Raw genomic sequence first — 21289 nt, forward strand, 5'->3', positions numbered from 1 at the left:
AAGGAGGCTCCACTACAGAGACAACCAGAGAGGGCAGTATCCTGTGACCTTGGACATTGGTATCTTCCTCTTATTTCTTTTGGTTTGGCTTTCCTCACCAGGCAAAGGCCTTGGGCTGAGCTGACCCCAGCGGGGGAGACAAGAGGAAGAAGCCCAGGGAGGACAGTCTTAATCAGCCTTGGTTGCCAGATTACTGGTAGTCCAAAGGGCCCTGGGTCTGAGCCCAGTGGAGTGGGAGGGCCTGGGCTCCCCTCCTCACAACCCCCTTGGCAGTCCAGAGTTGTGGTGTGACCACTAGGCCACACTTCCCAAACAGACCCTGAGTGAGGACTGTTACAAAAGAATCCCCTCATAATTCTGACACTGGTTGAGTGTATCCCACTGTTCAGTTTTGTGTGTCCCTCTCAGCCTGACCTACAAAGGATAAGAGCCTACTCCTGCTCCCATGAATGGAGCTAGTCCTTTAGTTCACTCTGTAGCAGCTTATGAACCACAGACTTGCAGAGCTCAGACCATGATGATAGTTGTTACAGAGACTTATATCCTCTGCACTGGAGGGCCCAGGTTCAAATGCTAGTGATGACCAAGAATACTGTCTTTACATGGGCATTTTGGTGCTCACCAGAGATAGGGGTGTGTGTGTATAGATAGATAGATGCAGAAAGAGAGAAGAAAAATGCAGATGTAAAATGTATGCTTCTGTCCTGCAAAGCTGGCTGCATATTAACAAAATGCTTTGGTAATAAGGGGGAAAGAATTACTAATTAATCTCTCTCCTTTTTGTTTTCTCTGGAGGAGGCTTCTATTTGTATACCCTCATTAGTGAGACTAGGTACAGGTGTATACCATCTGGAGCATATCTAATTAAATTAGGAAAATACAAAATGGGTGTGGCGGTTCTAAGAGAACATGAGTGATGGGGTGGGGGCAGAGGAGGTATCGCTGGGAGTCATGTTTCAGCTTCAATATCATTCACTTAGAGCCATGTCCTTAAACAGAATGCACAGCCTAGCTAAATGGGCTTTGTGTTCAGAGGAATGTACATGGGGTTGAGAAACAGACTTCTCAGCCCTGGCCTGCAGTAACCGGCACAGAGGTGCTCCTCATCTGGCACAGCAGGCCATGGGGCGAGGGAGTTGAGGCAGGCCACTGCTTTTCCTGTTGCTACTCTGGCATGGGGTTTTGTGGCCAGGACCTCTGTATTTCACATGTACTTCCTGCCCCCACACTCCCCTTACACAGTGACCCTTCATTCAGAAGCGTGTGTGTGTGTATCAGTTCTGTGGTGTGGAGGAGTATGTGGTGCCCTCCTATGGAGTCTCTTTGCATCCTGTAACAACGGTCCCCCACCCCCGTGCCGAAAAGAAACACGCCATTGCAATCCAGACCTTTGTGAGTGGGCGTGGAGGAGATGGGGGAGGGGAAGGAGGGGGCCATAGTGTTTGGCCCTAAATTCAGAGCTAGCTGATTTTTTTTTTTTTTTTTTTTTTTTTTTGGTAAGTGGTGTCCATCAGAGAGAGAGATGGAAAAGAAGCCATGAAAGATTTTTGCTACCAGGTCTCCTGTTAGCTAGCTGAAAAATAATTGGGGAGTGTGAGAAGCTGTGGGCATCTAGCCATGTGACAGACTGCATGTGGGCAGGAGTTCATCCTGAGAGAGTCACCCAGAGACCGAGGGAGAAGAAGCTGAACACTCTGCCTTCTGCAGTATATAAACTGTGCCCCCATAGCTAGAATCCTCAGTGGACTTACTGAGGGGAAATGGTTATAGCTTGATTTCTGAGTTATCTCTGTGGGACTAATCCTATGATCATTGGTAGTCCTTACATCTCCCACTCGCCTTCAGTGGGAGCAGTAGATTCTTAGCACCATGTGTTATCAGGCCCCTTGCAAAGGCTGTTAAAAAAGTAGAGCCATGTTCTGCCATCTCTTACATGACCTATTTTCAGTGTAAATTGCACAACTCTGGCACTTTGTGTGCACTCCTGAGTGTGTTCTGTTAGAATGTGTGCTTGTGCTGCTTTCAAAATCAGTCAGAAACCTGTAATGGGGAAAGGTCACTAATACTTTTTATGCTTAAAAACAAAAGGCATGTGTAAAACATGCTCTTTCCCCACAATTTAGTGCATGAGATACATAGTGGCTTTAAAAATGTAAGAGATGATTTAGCTATAATTTTCTCCTATGGTCACAGGCCTGTCTCTGCATCGTTTTCTCTGTTTGTTACTGTGATGGTTCATTATTTGTACTACAGATGTGCCTAGAGGCTCCAACTGGGACCCCATTGTGATAAATGCTGTACATACACCTAGTGAGAGACGGTCACTGTTCTAAAGAGCTTACAGTATAAGTAGACAAGACAAAGAAACAACAGCTGAAGTGACTGACCCATGGTCACCCAGCAGGGCAGTAGCTGAGCCAGGAATAGAAATCAAGTTTCCTGTGTCCCAGTCCAGTGCTGTAGCCCCTAGACCATACTCCCTCCCCTGGTGAGGCCCCCCGATCTTGCTTTCATTTCAGTCAATAATAACTCCTAGGCACTTCAATCGGAGATAGATTAAGCCCTGACTTTTATAATCTTACCCTTTTTAATGGTAGAAAAGGTGCTTTTTTTTTTTTTTTTTTCCTCCAGTTCTCTCTACATCCTTCAGGTTCCGGGAAGGAAAAAAAAAAAAATCTGTAGGACCTGATTCTCCTCTCACAATGGTGTAAATCAGGACAGTAACATCATTGATAAAAATGGTGTAAGTGAGAGAAGAATCAGGGCCCATAGTGCCTTACTATAGGTGACAGGGCTGGAGAAGCCTTCCTAAGTCACATGGTCCAATCACCCTTGTATGAAGTAGGATTTTCATATATCTCACTGAGCTTCTTCCTTACTACTTTTGGATGGGACAATTACTACAGTAAACACCCTCTGCTGATCATTCTGCTGAAATATCCTGTGTGTCAAAATGTTTTAATGTATACTCTAACTTCCCCTTTGAGTTTCAAGCAGGTGCTCCTTATGCCGTCATGACCTCTGTAGCTAATAATCCCTCCCCTTTTTTTATCATCTCTGAAATATTTGTAGACAGTTACCATTTTCTTTCGCAGAGCCTTCTTTCGCAGGGCCATGAATATTGGGTTCTTGCAACTCCTCGTATGTCCCCTTCCTAATCCTTTTTTATTGCATTTCTCTAGTCTCTCATTCGTTTGTCCTTTTTTTGTGATGCTAGACCCCAACCTATCAACACTATGGTTTTATCTAAGCAGTTGGAAAAGGCATCATTACTTTTATTTACAATTGTTACTGTGGAGCCTTGGCCGAGACCTCCATATATATGTGGGACAAGGAAAGTAAAGTAAAATTTTTGCACATAAACTGGGATTTGTTTTGTATGAAAGTCTGTGTATCCTCCCCAGACCTACAGCACTTTGAGTAGAAATTTTTTTTCTGAGAATTTACAAATACTTCTGTTGATTAGTTTGAGTTAAAATTAGTTCAAAATGGGGTACTTTAGGAAAGTATGCATCGGTATCAAATCTCTTCTTTGTCTTTAATGTTTCTAATTACAGAATAACACAAACTCTCTGTAAACTTAATTGAAATTTTGTGCCCAGGCTATCTTTGAATAAATGAGGTTGTAATTATGCAACATTATTAATATTTGTTTGTATTTAATTGTTATGATGATCATAGGCTACAACAGGGTCTGGTCATAGCTCAGGTAACTCTAGGGACCATTGTGACATCAGAGGTAACTCAACCAACCACCAGCAGGCCTCTACAGCAAATTTGCATGCAACAATTCTACTGGTTAGAATGAGTTAGTGGTACGACAGGGACTAGACATGTGTCAAGAGTTCTCATTGGTAGATTACTTGGCCCAGCTGTCGCTGTTCTTTAAAGATTTTGTGGCTGCCTGCTGGCTTGGGCTTCCATGCTTGAAAGGCTCCCCATGGCACTGATGCCTCAGCTTGTCTGCACACTGAAATGGCACTGCCAGGGGAAGTGAGGCAGGAGTGCAGGGGGAGCCCTTAACACACAGACATTGGCACTCTAGGACTAGACTCTCACCAGTGTCACAACCACAGCCCTCTAAACCAATAAGTTAATTGCAAATTAAGGACCAGATTCACCAGTATGCTTTGACTGATTTGGTGATGTAAATGAGCTGTAAACCCATCTTAACTGGCTGACTGCACTTTGCACTGCTGTGGTGAATCTGCCATTGGAATTTTAAAATGTAAAAATTAATTCAAGGTTGATAGTACATATCTTCAAATAATTAGAAATATTGCATGCTGGCATTCTCTTGGGGCTTTTTTTGTTTAGTCTTCTTGCATGACATTTTAAATAACTTCTTTTAATAAACCAAGGAAATTCCTAAACTGTTTGAATTGGATTTTCTTTCAGGTTGAGAGCATGTATCAATTTAAAGATTAAAAAATATTACTGGGATGTTCCCCAAAAACAAATATTATGAATCCAGGATAGTAAAAGTATGCTTACACTGAAAAGCAACTCAAATATGCTAAAGTAAGAAATACACAATAAAGGCACATAAATAGCCTTAACTCTGTCCTGTAGTGACACCATCAGGGAATGTCTTTAAAAATCCATTTAATCTAATCTGAGACCACACACAATAAAATGCCTGAATTATAACTGTATGGTTATTGCATGGTGTCACCACAGGGCAGAGTAACCGTTGTTCATGCCCACATGGGGATGGTTTAGGAATTAAAGGTCCACATTTGACAAAGGCAATATTTACCACTCTATTTCATGCCCTTTCCAAATATTTCAACTCTGCAGGCCTATATCTCCTCTACCTCTGCCAGAGATGTTATCTTGCTCATTAAACTATGTACAAAGGGGCAGGTCAAATGTCCTTATAATATACACATCTGATTTTGTAGCAGTGCAGCTTCTATAAAATACTAGATTTCAATATATACATCATGAGCCTGACTCTTCATTCCACATGAGTTTTACACCCTGGTAATCTTAATTTAATTTGTGCCAGGCCTTGCTGGGGCTCAGCCCTGTCTCCCATTTTCATGCTGGGGCACACTTGCATGCAAGGCATGACCTTGCAGTCATGGGTGCTCTGGGGCTGGAAAAAAATTAGTGGGTGCTTAGCACCCACTGACCGCCAACTCTTCTCCCCACCTCATCTACCGGCAGCCCCTCCGATCAACTCCTCCCTGCCCTTCCAATGCCTCCTGCCCGCCCCAGTCGGCTGTTCCATGGCATGCAGGAGGCACTGGGAGGAAGGGGGAGGGGAGGAGACAGGCTGTGGGCGGAATGAGGTGGAGAAGAGTTGTAATGGGGGTGGGAAGAGCAGGGGCTTGGGGGAAGGGAGGGCAGGGATGGAGTGGGGGTTGAGCACCCCTGGCCAAAGGAAAAAGCTGGTGCCCATGAGGAATGGTATTATCAGTATTGCTTGAGCCCCAGCACCTCTTTCATTACAAACTGAGCACTGAGTGTACGTCCATAGTTACTTATAACATGCAGCCGTGTAAATGAAAGAAGAATGAGCTCCAGCCTGTCTACCCACAGCAAGATCCTGATAAGCCAGTCGTATGAATTACCTCTTTGATCACAGGAGTGAACTAATACAATGTACTTGGGAAACGACGCAGTGGGTTCAGTTTAGACGTTGAGGTATTTCAACCTTTAGACCAGTAAGATATTACCAGTACGAGCTGTATTTCTTTTCCATATATAAGGAATACTCACTCAAACCGGGCAGGGAAAGGACCCTAATTCAATCACATACTGTATTCACTATTGCCCACATCTGAGAGAAAAGAAAGAGGCCCAAGAGCTGTAAGAGTTCTGGGAATGTTTGTCAACCCATGAATTCCTTGTTGCTTGGTGGAATATCATTGCTGATGGTGACAGTCAGTGTGATTAGAACTTCTCTAGTGTGGCAGGAAACGGACGGTTTGAGAACTTGAAATGCAGTCATCAACCTTGAATAACCCTGTCCTGGCAGGAGCAATGGGGGCTACTAGTAGAGCCATTGATGTCTAACAACCCTCTATCAGCATCCCACTCGATGGCTGGCTCATGGAAAATCTCTGCCTAAGAGGAGGAGAAGGAAAAGGTGTCACAGGTGGATTTTAAAGAGATGGTCTCTACACCAGAGGGGCAGACCATTGCCAGAACCAGAAGACTAAGCTGGAGGAGTAGGGGCTGGAGGCACCTCCCTGAAAGACACTGACCAGAACCCAATAGACTCTCTGAAGTGACAAGGATGCTGAGGGAAGAAATTGAGTTCAGCTGTATGTGTTTTTCATAAATCTGTAAATCTCCTGGGCTGTCTGAGTAAAGTGTGTATTTACAAAGTTTCTTTGCAAAGCTTCTGCATCCTTATTACTTTTCACGTGGTCCATGAAGAGTTAAACTATAATCAAGATTGTCTCTAGTTCTGGCCTCTCAGACATAGTCCTGGGAAGCAGACTGCCTGACACCCCTTTTTGGGATGTGAGACTAACTGCCCTCAGCCCTGAGACCAGTGCTGAACCCCCAAACTGCCCTAGGAACTGATGCACACTCTCTCCCAGGGTCCACCTTGTAGGCAGTGTCTGAACACTGCTCTGATCCACTGGGCTTGGGAGCACATCAGAGCTGGAGGTTGGGTCCAATACAGCAGACTGGTGACCATCCACAAAGGGAGGACTCGGCCAGGGCTGCAACAAAAGCAACTCAGCTGTGCACTATGGTGTCATTCCATCAGTACAGCCCCCAGAACTGTGAAGTCAGCACTGTGTCTGAGTGGGAGATGAAGCCTAGCACCTCTCCAGAAAGGAATGTTGAGTGCTCACATTAGGAGCAGAGCAATGGGATGCAGTCTCCTGGCCACAGGGTTACCTGGGGGAAAGTGAAGGGGGGGGAGAGAGAAAAGAGACATAAAAATAAAGCTTCAAGAGCCAACATGGGAAGAAGAGGAACCCAGCTGTGTCCCTGAGAACAGGTATAGTAAGGGTACTTTCCTGTGCCATGCAGCTAACACTGGATTCTCAGTGAAGGACACAAGTGTGTGTATTTAGTTCCTCTGTTGGTGCAGACTAGGGAAATCCCTGGATCAGTGAGGCTGTGAAGGCTGGTCCAGCTGCTGAGTGCCAGGGACACGGTGATGGGACAGATGCTGGGACATCAGGGTGGCTGCTAGACTAGGGTGGATTCTGAACACATCCAGATCATAACACCACTGACCTGCAGAATCAGAGAGCAAACTTCATACAGAACAATATTCAAAATGCTAAATAAAGTTCTAAAAGGAGCATACATTAATATCTAGGAAAAGATCAGCCATCCAACCAAGTTGGATCACTACAGAGCCCTAATCAGAACCTCCCCATTATCAGAGCCCTCCCCAGTGTAAGGTACGGAAAACAAAACCGAGCCATACAAAACATAGAATCAGTGATCACAAAGTGGAAGAAGAAGAAAAGGGAGGGCACAGAACACAGTGCAAACCCAGAGATGAATGATAGTGCTCTCCCTGGTGCACAAAGACAGCATCTGTATTGGAATGTCATTCTCTCCACAAAAAAGCCCACCACTGTGAAATCCGTATTGAGGTGAGGTCAGCTCTGCACCTGAATGGGACATGGAGCCTGGCTTGCCTCTCCAGAAAGGACTCAGCAGCCCAGTTGAGTGGGAGGAAAATGGCTGAGGGTATGTCTACACTGCAATGCAAGCCTGGACTCAGGCTTGGTCTACACTACAGTTAGGTTGACATAAGGCAGCACCCCTAGTTCTAGCACTTATGCTGGCATTCACAGCTGGCTTGTCCCTGGCAGCTTGGAATAGAATGTCTCTTTGCCATTCAGGAACCATTCAGGATTGTTATGTCCTCCACAATGTGGAATGCCTGAAAGGACTGAGAAACTGTAGCTAGCAAACCATGGCAACTGTCTTCCTTTCTCCCTTCCCCAAAGGCTGGAAGGCTCAATTTTTAAACATCTAATATTTGTGAATTTCACTGTACCATGATATTTGCAGGCGTTACGCTCTGCTGAACTCTCAGTTGTGTTCCTGGAGGGTTTGGGAACTTAACCATTACTCTGAGAACTTACTGCATTGACTTTTACAATGCATCAGGGTATGTCTACACTACGAAATTAGGTCGAATTTATAGAAGTCATTTTTTTAGAAATCGGTTTTATATATTCGAGTGTGTGGGTCCCCACAGAAAATGCTTTAAGTGCATTAACTCGGCGGAGTGCTTCCACAGTACCGAGGCAAGCGTCGACTTCCGGAGTGTTGCACTGTGGGTAGCTATCCCACAGTTCCCGCAGTCTCCTCTGCCCATCAGAATTCTGGGTTGAGAGCCCAATGCCTGATGGAGCTAAAACATTGTCGCGGGTGGTTCTGGGTACATATCGTCAGGCCCCCGTTCCCTCCCTCCGTGAAAGCAGCAGCAGACAATCGTTTCGTGCCTTTTTTCTTGAGTTACCTGTGCAGACGCCATACCACTGCAAGCATGGAGCCCGCTCAGGTAACCGTCACCATATGTCTCCTGGGTGCTGGCAGACGCGGTACGGCATTGCTACACAGCAGCAGCAAGCCCTTGCCTTGTAGCAGCAGACGGTACAATAGGACTGGTAGCCGTCATTGTCATGTCCGAGGTGCTCCTGGCCACGTCGGCCAGGAGCGCCTGGGCAGACATGGGTGCAGGGACTACATTAGAAGTGACTTGACCAGGTCATTCTCTTTAGTCCTCCAGTCAGTCCTATTGAACCATCTTATGGTGAGCAGGCAGGCGATACGGATTGCTAGCAGTCCTATTGTACCATCTTCTGCCGGGCAGACAAGAAATGAGGATGGCTAGCAGTCCTATTGTACCATCTTCTGCCGAGCAGCCATGAGATGTGGATGGCTTGCAGTCCTTCTGCACTGTCTGCTGCCAGCCAAAGATGTAAAAGATAGATGGAGTGGATCAAAACAAGAAACAGACCAGATTTGTTTTGTACTCATTTGCTTCCCTCCCTCCCCCGTCTAGGGGACTCATTCCTCTAGGTCACACTGCAGTCACTCACAGAGAAGGTGCAGCAAGGTAAATCTAGCCATGTATCAATCAGAGGCCAGACCAACCTGCTTGTTCCAATAAGAACAATTACTTAGGTGCACCATTTCTTATTGGAACCCTCCGTGAAGTCCTGCCTGAAATACTCCTTGATGTAAAGCCACCCCCTTTGTTGATTTTAATTCCCTGTAAGCCATGTCGTCAGTCGCCCCTCCCTCCTTCAGAGCAACGGCAGACAATCGTTCCGCGCCTTTTTTCTGTGCAGACGCCATACCAAGGCAAGCATGGAGGCCGCTCAGCTCACTTTGGCCAATTAGGAGCACATTAAACACCACACGCATTATCCAGCAGTATATGCAGCACCAGAACCTGGCAGAGTGATGCCGGGCGAGGAGGCGACGTCAGCGCGGTCACGTGAGTGATCAGGACATGGACACAGATTTCTCTGAAAGCATGGGCCCTGCCAATGCATGCATCATGGTGCTAATGGGACAGGTTCATGCTGTGGAACGCCGATTCTGGGCTTGGGAAACAAGCACAGACTGGTGGGACCGCATAGTGTTGCAGGTCTGGGACGATTCCCAGTGGCTGCGAAACTTTTGCATGCGTAAGGGCACTTTCATGGAACTTTGTGACTTGCTTTCCTCTGCCCTGAAGCGCAGGAATACCAAGATGAAAGCAGCCCTCACAGTTGAGAAGCGAGTGGCGATAGCCCTGTGGAAGCTTGCAACACCAGACAGCTACTGGTCAGTTGGGAATCAATTTGGAGTGGGCAAATCTACTGTGGGGGCTGCTGTGATGCAAGTAGCCCACGCAATCAAAGATCTGCTGATATCAAGGGTAGTGACCCTGGGAAATGTGCAGGTCATAGTGAATGGCTTTGCTGCAATGGGATTCCCTAACTGTGGTGGGGCCATAGACGGAACCCATATCCCTATCTTGGCACCGGAGCACCAAGCCGGCGAGTACATAAACCGCAAGGGGTACTTTTCAATAGTGCTGCAAGCTCTGGTGGATCACAAGGGACGTTTCACCAACATCAATGTGGGATGGCTGGGAAAGGTACATGACGCTCGCATCTTCAGGAACTCTGGTCTGTTTCAAAAACTGCAGGAAGGGACTTTATTCCCAGACCAGAAAATAACTGTTGGGGATGTTGAAATGCCTATAGTTATCTTTGGGGACCCAGCCTACCCCTTAATGCCATGGCTCATGAAGCCATACACAGGCAGCCTGGACAGTAGTCAGGAGCTGTTCAACTACAGGCTGAGCAAGTGCAGAATGGTGGTAGAATGTGCATTTGGACGTTTAAAGGCGCGCTGGCGCAGTTTACTGACTCGCTTAGACCTGCTTGCTGTGTGCTCCACAATATCTGTGAGAGTAAGGGGGAGATGTTTATGGTGGGGTGGGAGGTTGAGGCAAATCGCCTGGCTGCTGGTTACGCGCAGCCAGACACCAGGGTGGTTAGAAGAGCACAGGAGGGCGCGGTACGCATCAGAGAAGCTTTGAAAACCAGTTTCATGACCGGCCAGGCTACAGTGTGAAAGTTCTGTTTGTTTCTCCTTGATGAAACCCCCCGCCCCTTGGTTCACTCTACTTCCCTGTAAGCTAACCACCCTCCCCTCCTCCCTTCGATCACCGCTTGCAGAGGCAATAAAGTCATTGTTGCTTCATATTCATGCATTCTTTATTCATTCATCACACAAATAGGGGGATGACTACCAAGGTAGCCCAGGAGGGGTGGTGGAGGAGGGAAGGAAAATGCCACACAGCACTTTAAAAGTTTACAACTTTAAAATTTATTGAATGCCAGCCTTCTGTTTTTTGGGCAATCCTCTGTGATGGAGTGGCTGGTTGGCCGGAGGCCCCCCCACCGCATTCTTGGGCGTCTGGGTGTGGAGGCTATGGAACTTGGGGAGGAGGGCGGTTGGTTACACAGGGGCTGTAGTGGCGGTCTGTGCTCCAGCTGCCTTTGCTGCAGCTCAGCCATACACTGGAGCATACTGGTTTGATCCTCCAGCAGCCTCAGCATTGAATCTTGCCTCCTCTCATCACGCTGCCGCCACATTTGAGCTTCAGCCCTGTCTTCAGCCCGCCACCTCTCCTCCTGGTCATTTTATGCTTTCCTGCACTCTGACATTTGCCTCCATGCATTCGTCTGTGCTCTGTCAGTGTGGGAGGACAGCATGAGCTCAGAGAACATTTCATCACGAGTGCGTTTTTTTTTCTTTCTAATCTTCACTAGCCTCTGGGAAGGAGAAGATCCTGTGATCATTGAAACACATGCAGCTGTTGGAGAAAAAAAAAGGGACAGCGGTATTTAAAAAGACACATTTTATAAAACAGTGGCTACACTCTTTCAGGGTAAACCTTGCTGTTATCATTACATACATAGCACATGTGCTTTCGTTCCAAGGTCACATTTTGCCTCCCCCCACCGCGTGGCTACTCCCTCAACCCTCCCCCCTCCCTGTGGCTAACAGCGGGAAACATTTCTGTTCAGCCACAGGCAAACAGCCCAGCAGGAACGGGCACCTCTGAGTGTCCCCTGAAGAAAAGCACCCTATTTCAACCAGGTGACCATGAATGATATCTCACTCTCCTGAGGATAACACAGAGAGATAAAGAACGGATGTTGTTTGAACGCCAGCAAACATACATTGCAATGCTTTGTTGTACAATGATTCCCGAGTACATGTTACTGGCCTGGAGTGCTAAAGTGTCCTACCATGGAGGATGCAATAAGGCTGCCCTCCCCAGAAACCTTTTGCAAAGGCTTTGGGAGTACATCCAGGAGAGCCGGGAATGCCAGGGCAAATTAATCCTTTCACATGCTTGCTTTTAAACCATGTATAGTATTTTAAAAGGTACACTCACCCGAGGTCCCTTCTCCGCCTGCCGGGTCCAGGAGGAAGCCTTGGGTGGGTTCGGGGGGTACTGTCTCCAGGTCCAGGGTGAGAAACAGTTCCTGGCTGTCGGGAAAACCAGTTTCTCCGCTTGCTTGCTGTGAGCTATCTACAACCTCCTCCTCCTCATCATCTTCTTCGTCCCCAAAACCTGCTTCCGTGTTGCCTCCATCTCCATTGAAGGAGTCAAACAACACGGCTGGGTAGTGGTGGCTGAACCCCCTAAAATGGCATACAGCTCATCATAGAAGTGGCATGTTTGGGGCTCTGACCCGGAGCGGCCGTTCGCCTCTCTGGTTTTCTGGTAGGCTTGCCTCAGCTCCTTAACTTTCACGCGGCACTGCTTCGGGTCCCTGTTATGGCCTCTGTCCTTCATGCCCTGGGAGTTTTTGACGAAGGTTTTGGCATTTCGAAAACTGGAACGTAGTTCTGATAGCACGGACTCCTCTCCCCATACAGCGATCAGATTCCGTACCTCCCGTTCAGTCCATGCTCAAGCTCTTTTGCGATTCTGGGACTCCATCATGGTCACCTCTGCTGATGAGCTCTGCATGGTCACCTGCAGCTTGCCACGCTGGCCAAACAGGAAATGAGATTCTAAAGTTTGCGGTTCTTTTCCTGTCTACCTGTCCAGTGCATCTGAGTTGAGAGTGCTGTCCAGAGCGGTCACAATGGAGCACTCTGGGATAGCTCCCGGAGGCCAATACCGTCGAATTGTGTCCACAGTACCCCAAATTCGACCTGGCAAGGCCGATTTAAGCGCTAATCCACTTGTCAGGTGTGGAGTAAGGAAATCGATTTTAAGAGCCCTTTAAGTCGAAATAAAGGGCTTCATCGTGTGGACGGGTGCAGGTTTACATCGATTTAACGCTGCTAAATTCGACCTAAAGTCCTAGTGTAGACCAGGGCTCAGTTGTGTTCCTGGAGGGTCTGGGAACTTAACCATTACTCTGAGAACTTACTGCATTGAATTTTACAATGCATCATTTTTCAGCCTTGAGATTCCAAAGGCACTCTTTCTGAGGAGGCACCGAACCTCTTTGAAGCACTGAGACAATAATGCACCGTCTAAGGTTTATTTTGAAGCCCTCCCACCTCAGCAGCCCAACCACAGGCCAGCAGGAACATGTGGTTTCACACCGACACAGAGCAGCCATTAAGAGGAAGTATGTATGCAACGACTTTATGGTGGACGCTGTGAACAGGGCCAAAAAGCAACTATAGTACCAAAGGGAGAAGGATTCCCAGCAAGTGGAAAGACACAGAGAGGCTGCAGAGTGCAAGGACTGACTTTCAGTGCAGTTTCTATAGCAGGAACATCGCTTGAGGGAGGACCTCTCTAAGAGGCTGCTTGTGCTAATGGCTGTGAGTTCAGGCTCCTGCTCCATCTGAGTCCTCTCTGCAGTACCGTGTCCTGCAGACCAGGAATGGATTGGACAATGTCATGGTTGGGTAACCCGTGCAACAGGGACTGAATGCTAGCTGGACAGGGCAAATATACCCCTCCCAGTCCTCTAGCCCCTTGCCGTCCCCACACACATGCAAACTCTCTCCTTATGATGGCTAAGTGGTGATGTCTCTGTGGCTGGTTCTCTACCCTGTATCCCATGGTGATAGCTGTTGTTGGCGGGAATGCTATTCCTGACTGTCTTCAAAGTTGAACTCCTGGTAGCAGGCAGCTGGTCACTCTCAGCAGAAGACCCTTGACTCTGGGGTTGCAGTCTACAAAATGCCCACTTTAGTGACCTATATGTATGACATGGCTCAAGACCAGGGATCCTAGAAATCTGTTTGTTTGCTATGGGGGAAAAAGCAGAATTTGCATTTTTATAGAGAATCTCTTTCATCTTTTACATTTTTGTGGGGAAAACATGAAAACCTAGACTAACTAAATATTTACTGAAAGTACCACTGTCACTTATTCCAGTGGTGCCCAACCTTATTACCCAGGAGGGCTGCATAAACCTACGCACAGCCTTGTGTGGGCCAAACAAATCTAGATATTTTAATAAGATATCAGCTGATAGCCTGAGTCCTGCCACCCAGCACTGAGAGCACAGGCTTGATCTTTTGTACATTTAAAAAAATTTTTCCCTGAAAAATATGGAGTACAGACAGAAGTATTTGGTGTATGTCAGAAATACAAATTGCAATTCTATAAATTTGATGGCACTGCTAGGCTTCGAACTTGCTTAAAAATTGTAAATAGATCAATAAAACGTGTTCAACTGATAACTATATATAGTGTGGCTAAGGAAACTAAAGTTCAGCTTTTAATTTTACTCATGGAAAAACAGATTTTTATGGTTGGGGGGTTTTTTTGTTTGTTTTTTTTTAGCAGAGAATTTTGGGTTTTTTATCATAGAAAAGTGGGGTCCCTGCTCAAGACACATCTGTTCAGTCTGACTGCTGAGCTGGCAAGGGGATGTATTGTAAGTGTGTGAACAGTGGGCAGATTTGAAACCAGAAGAGGATTTGGTGGTGGTGGTTGGATGATTGAGTTGAGGGTGCGGAGCAGTTTGCTTATGTGCCAGTCATACAGCATGTATAATGGCCACATAACCAATCACAACACAAATGAGTTCCTGTTCTGGGATATATTCTCTGCCTGAAACTGGTATTTTTGAAAAGCATTCAGGGCCTGATCCTGCAATGTGCTGAACACCGTCGCCTCTTACTGCAGACTGTCGGAACGGAGGGGGCTCAGCATCTGGAAATAGCTTCCTATTCTTTTCTCTCTCTCTCTCTCTCTCACAGCAGGCAGCTATTGCCTCAAGAGGAAGGAAATTAAAAGGAAGCTCTGACCTGTCTCTGTCCAACACAACAAAAGATTCTGTACAGTGAAATTACTTCAGCTTCTTCAACTTTTTCAGGGCTACATTGCCATTTACAAAAAAAAAAACATGTTTTCACAGCTAAATTGTATTAACCCCTAACGGCGCTTTGAAGTACCCTCAGGGGATCATAAAGGCCTGGGTGGAGAACTAAGCAGCAACAGAAAAACAAAGGGCCATTCCTTGAAATTAAAAAATAATGAAGTTTATATTCAATGCAGAGGGAGCTCCCCGCCCCCTTCCTCCCCCCCTCACCAAAGGTAATCAGGATTTGGAATTCCCTGCCCTAGGAAGTCCTGGCAGAATGATGGGGGTGGGGGAATATGGGCATTTACTTGGATACCAATGGTATTTCCAGATATAGGTAAGATAGACTAACCGTAATGATTCTTACTGCCATGCATGCAGTGGAACTGTTGGAAGGCATTGCCTCCTATGACATCCTGGCAGGAACCTTCGAGAGTTTGTCTTACGCGAGAGCCTTGAGCGGGGATAATTTTTTTGACTCAGACGGGCTTATCCCATGTGATTTGATTTTTCTGCTCTAGCAGGGAACTGGTTGTTGATGGACGTTGGTCTTTCCCATCTCTTTTGCCTACAGGCTTTCTAATCTTTCGTATGCAGGGAATGGGCTAGTTAACTCACTGCTTTGCCAAGACAAGCCAATGTGCCTTCAAACCCTTAACACCTGGAGTTATAAAAGCTGGGGGGGGGGAGGAATGTGCTACTGACCTGATTAAAGCTTCATGTTCTGTGCTCGCTAGAAAGTAAACAGACAATGGAGAATTTGAAGGCTCTCAACCGAGCAAGAGAAGCACATTCAGAGTGCGCATGGCAAAAGGGCAACATGCAGAAAGGGCAAAAGGTAGAGCGGAACCTCACTGATTTGCCCTCTTGATCAAGAGTGGGATTGATGAAGGGATCTAGATGTTGCAATGCTGAACATCACTGTGCCTAACATCTAGGAGCCTAGAAAATCATGAGCACAACTGCAATCCTCAAAGCCTACGTTAGGCACCCAGGCTCCCTAAACAATGAATGCGGGGGAGAGAGAGAGGTGCCTCAGAATGTGATCCACAGAAGCCAGAGTGCTAGGCGGGGAGCCACCCAAGCTAGCCAAGGGGAGAAGCTGATGACAGGATGTGCTAAGTCAGGTGCCTCCCTGCAATCTAATCTCTGATAGTGATCCATGAATGGGAACCTGGAGTCAGGCACCTTAGGTGCCTAAGGTGTTTCTTGCAGGAATGAGTTCGGTGTTTCATCTCTCCACACAAAATTATAAGAGCCACTTCCCCCATCTAACTTTTATCCCTGTGGGTGAAGCACTCACCTGAGGGGTGGGAAACCAGGTTTAATTCCCCCCTTTCTACCTGACCAGGGGAGAGAGGATTTGAACAGGGAGTCTCTCACCTCTGACTGTTGTAACCACTGAACTATGGGGGTAGTTTGGCGGGGGCGCGGGGGATGTCTCTCCTGTTGAAGCTGAACAACTGGCCAAGGAGTGGGACCAGAAATTGACCAAGATCTCAAACTTTACCACGCCTGGCTAGGAGCCACCAGGTGCAGGAAGCGCTGACACAAGACTAATTGAAGACCCCTGGGAGAGTTGCCAGGAGTAGAGTTTGGAGTTAGTAATACTACTTTTGGATTCTGATACCCTGGAATGGGTGGAACTTACTCATCCAGAGGGCTAAGTCACCACAGCACGGGACCATGATGGAGGTGGCTGCTGACCTCTGAAGACCCAGTGGGAAACTGAGGCAGAGTGAGTCATAGGCCTCAAAGGGGGCACTGCAGCAACCCTGCCTTATTGCTATAAAGGCAGAGATTTGGAACCTAATAAGGGGTGTTTCTATGAATCTGCTGACAAGCTGGAACAATAGCTTTAAGAGAACTGTGAATGTCCCTCTTTTCTAAAATGGGATGTTAACTCTGATATCTAATAATAACTATGGTGTATACTTAACTATTTCACAGCTGATCACTGGTCAGTTTTCCTAGAGTATCACTACTTTTTATCCTTGTCCTAATGCTTTCTCAAGGCCCTTGGCTGTTTTTTAAATCTCTTTTCATAATTCATGGACCAATTCTTTTGAGCCTCACTCATATAAGGGATGCCACTGAAATCATTGGTATGACTAATAGTAGTATGGCAAGCAGGGTAGGACTGCGGGTATGCAGACTAATGAAATGCTCATTAGTGAGAATCAGCTATATTCCTTCCCCTTGGGAGTCCCTTATAAAGTTAAAATGATTCTTTGAAAGGACCAAGTCAGAATTTAATTCTGTTCCATTTAGTCCATGTCTAAACTAAGTTTTGTGGGCATATCTGGGTTGGTTAGGAATGGCTTTGTTTGTTTAAATCCCTAACCAACATATTTACACTGCCCCCCCCCCCAATATTAAAGAAATCCCTGTATAGATGCAGATATACTAGCAAAAGAGTCAGTATAACCTGCATCTCTCCTAGGGAGCTTTGCTGGCATAGCTATACCAGCAAAACCTTTCCAGTGTAGCTTAATCCTTAGCTAGGTTTTTGCCCTCATCCTGCTCCCAATGAAGTCAATAGCAAAAGTCCCATGAGGCAGGAATCTGGGCCCTTACTTATATAACACATGAACCTTTCCAAGGAGAACAAATGAACGCAATACCAGACTGCAACAGCAAGTTATTCAAGGGGGAGGGGGTGCAAGAGTTACTACTCTCAGAACTCCTGCTTTTTACCTTGTTGACTAGAGAGAAACACAATACTATTATTTAAAACTTAAACAAAAAAGGGGGAGACTCAAAAGTGCCAAAGGGACTTAGGTGCACAAGTCCCATTAAAATCAATGGGACTTATGCTCCTAAATCCCCTAGATGTCTTTGAAAACTTCCTTCATAAATGTAGAAATAACATCACTTTTTTGCAGCTTTTCCTCCATCCTGACAAGTTCCTATTGGCTGAATTCAGGTCCAATATGTTACCCTGTATCATCTCCAAATTCTTCTGTTACTGCTTTCTAAACTTTTTATTAGGGGAAGAAATTAAGAATAAAGGATCTGAAAGAATCAAGTGTAACCAATATTAGGTATTAACTATGTTATCTGAGGGTTTATCTTCACTTTTGTGTTAGCTCAAAGTATAACTCAAGTGTTGTCCATGGACAGAAGTCAGATTAGGGGGGCAAGTCTCTAGTTTTTTAGGTGCTTTAAACTCCAACTAGCTGGCTCGTCAGAGGGTGTGAGCTGAAGCTTGAGTGCTGATGATGCTCAAACTACTAATGCAGTAGGGAGGCAGCCACTCTGTGATTACAATCATGCTGCGGTGTGGCTGTGTTAACTTGAGTGTAGATACCACAAGCTAACTTTCCAGTGAAGACATAGCCACATATGCTGAATCTTGGCTTTGGCTAGAAGTAGCAGGTTTTTTTACGATAAAATGTTTGTCTCCAATATCCTTTATGCCCTTCTTGTAGAATCTAGAAAATGGAATTTCTCTTCTGCCTGGCAAACATGGACTTGTCCCACTACCGTATGTCTAAATGTAGACAGTAGGATGACTTGCAGACCTACTGGCTTGCAGGATCACCCTCTCAGTAGCTCATCTTCACTGCCACTGGGTGTGTATATAAATCCCACTTCCAGCCGAGTCAGTTGAGAATTGGGATAGAAATAACATGCAAAGATGATGATGCCTTATTTCTAGGGTTAAAAAAATGAGAATTCCCATTATGTATGTTCAACTCCAGTTTTTACGTTCCTAGCAGAACTCCCAAGTGCACCTACATATTTCTGTACACTCCACATCAGACAATAGTTGTTTGAAGGCAGATTACACCCCTGCAGGAGTTATCTAGTTAATCCTTTCAGTGAGAGGTGGGGCCTAGCGGGTTGAGCATAAGAGTGGGAGCCAGACACTCATTGTTTAACATCTATTTTGCAGTAGAGCCTATAGGCCTCAACCAATCATTACCCCATTGTGTTAGGCACTGTACATGCCTTTAGTAACTCCTGAGGGCTAATTCTGGGTGTGACACTGAATCTCACTGTGGCCTTGGCCAAGTCAGTTAACTTCTCTGTCTTTTCAATAGAGATGTTTCCTTGCCTTTCCAATGGAGATAGTACGTACTTCCCACTAAATCAGTGTCTGTAAACGCCTGCTCTGAAGACGAAAATGATGATTATCAGTGATCTCTGGGCACATGGGTTGTTCCTGGAAGGCTCCATTGCTTTTCCCTGAAGTCTTAAGACTTGTCTACCGTGGGGACTTGCTCCAGTCATAGCTATCAATGGCTGTCACTAGTGTAGTTGGAGTGGTGCAAAATGCTAGTACAGATAGGCCCAAAGTCTCTCTGTAGCTTCCCAACCCACATTGACAGACTCTGGCTTGTGCTTCCATGCTAAAAATAGCTGTGTAGACATTGCGGATTGGGCTCTGAAGCCCCCTCTCCCAAGGCTTCAGAACCCAAGCACTAGCCTGGGTCACAACTTCAAAGCACTGTTTACACAGCTGTTTTTTTTAGAGCAAACCCAAGTCTGACCCAGGCTGGGAGGCTGTGTGTTGCAGGCTGTGTAGATATACCCTGTAAGCCATGATTTGCACCAGTCCTGTTTATCCCAATTTTGAGCAGGGGAAAGCTGCACAAGTGCAAATAGCAGCTTTCCCTGTATACTACATGTTTGTCCTGGGGCAGCTACATCAGTGGTGGCTGCCGCTTTCCCATTGGCCGGGAATGGTGAACCTTGGCCACTGGGCGCTGTGGGCGGCCGTGCAAATGTAAACAAATGGTCTGGTGGCCCACCAGTGGCTTGCCCTCATGGGCCGTAGGTTGCCCACCACTGAGCTACACCGATGGCTGAAATCCACACTGCAGACAAGGTCTTAGGCTTTGTCTATACATGGCATTCAGAAATCAGTATCCGACAACTGAAGTGGTGCTTGTGCAAACCCCAAGTGAAACCACAGTAAGCCCAACTGGTGCAAATTGTGATTTTTCTTTGTTCACCGTTGGGGTTTGCCCTGACACAACTGTACCAATTGCCAGCCACCAGTTGTAAAACTGGGGCTAATCCTAAGTATAGACACATCCTTTTTGTGTAGAGGGGAAAATGTGTGGTGCCTGAATGTACTCCTTACTGAGCCAGAGATCAGTGCCAATGACTGCAGCTCCTCTAAGAAGAGCAAAGAGGGATGACTAGTGTATAAAGCTGACCTGCAGAAAACAGGCCAAATTCACCCCTGTTGTAACTCCATTGATTTTTAATGGAGTTAAACCAGGAATAATTCATTTAAAAGTCCTGCAATTGTAGTATGATGTCTTCATTTCTTGCTGAATACCCTCCCTTGCCCTTGTCTTTGGGCAAATCAACTTGCAAAGAGGGAAAGTGGCACCCCAGCATACACTCTCCTGGGAAAGGTCACTTCCCACCATAGAACCCCCATGCCAGACCTGAGCTGGGAGTTACAAGGGTTAAGGACAGTTCTGTGAGGATTTTTTTAAACAACTTTCAGCCAAGCCTTAGTATATGGTGCACATCTCACAACTGGGGTTATCTCATTGGGGGTATAAAATCAGTCAAAATAGAAAAATCCCTCCCCCCCCCCAAGACCAAATAGACCGAAATTTCCTTACATTCTGCATATCAGCGCCATTCTGCAGGATGTTTCCATGACGGGTGTGTGTCACATGAGTGAATCTGGCTATCAGGAGCTGTAAAAGGGTGGGGAGGAGGCAGACAGTCACAGTATGTGCTGCGTGTCCCTCCTGCCCCTGTTTGTCTGGGGGCCCTGAGCATGTTGTTATGCAGTTATGTCTGGGTCACATTGGAGGGCTCTATTCTCATGCAAATAAATCAGTTGTAGATTTTTGCCCTCAGGCTTCTGTCTCCCTACCTCCCCCACACACAAAATTTCGCATCTGTAGAAACTAATCAAAATTTGAAGTTGTTTAGTCCTGCGTTTCCCCTGGAATTCAGACTCTGGGTTTAGGCAACGCTCCCTGGCTAACAAGAACCAGCAAGTTGTGCCTTAATTATTCCCATCAATGAAACATGCCCCATTGCCCAATGACGTCAAGAGCCAACTCTGAGCATTCTGAAAGAATATAAACATTGACAAATGGGAACAGACTCCCACTGTGATTAACAGAGAAGATACTTGCAGCTGGAGAATCATAAAGAAGTGTTTACCTTAGCTTTGATATGGGGATCTACTGACTGGGAGTGCCCCTGCTAATCTAATGTAGTAACTTCTGATAGACTGCAAAGAGAACATGGTTCTTTCTCAGGAAAAGCGCCTATTGCCTGGTGCTTATGATCTGTACCTGTCTTACTGAAGTGACAGTCACCAGACAGCATCCTGTAGTCCTTACTCATTCTATACACAGGCAAACTCCCTTTGACTTCAAAGGCAGTTGGAGAGAATAAATACTGAGAACAAACTGAGTTAAGACCTCAGTATTCAGTGCGCCGTTCCTGTGAATTTATATCCCTGTAACTCCTTTGATTGCGCAGAATAGAGAGCCTGATCCAAGTCTCGCTGG

This window comes from Chelonia mydas, chromosome 1 (genome assembly GCF_015237465.2).
Source record: "Chelonia mydas isolate rCheMyd1 chromosome 1, rCheMyd1.pri.v2, whole genome shotgun sequence".
In the NCBI taxonomy this organism is placed as follows: Eukaryota; Metazoa; Chordata; order Testudines; family Cheloniidae; genus Chelonia; species Chelonia mydas.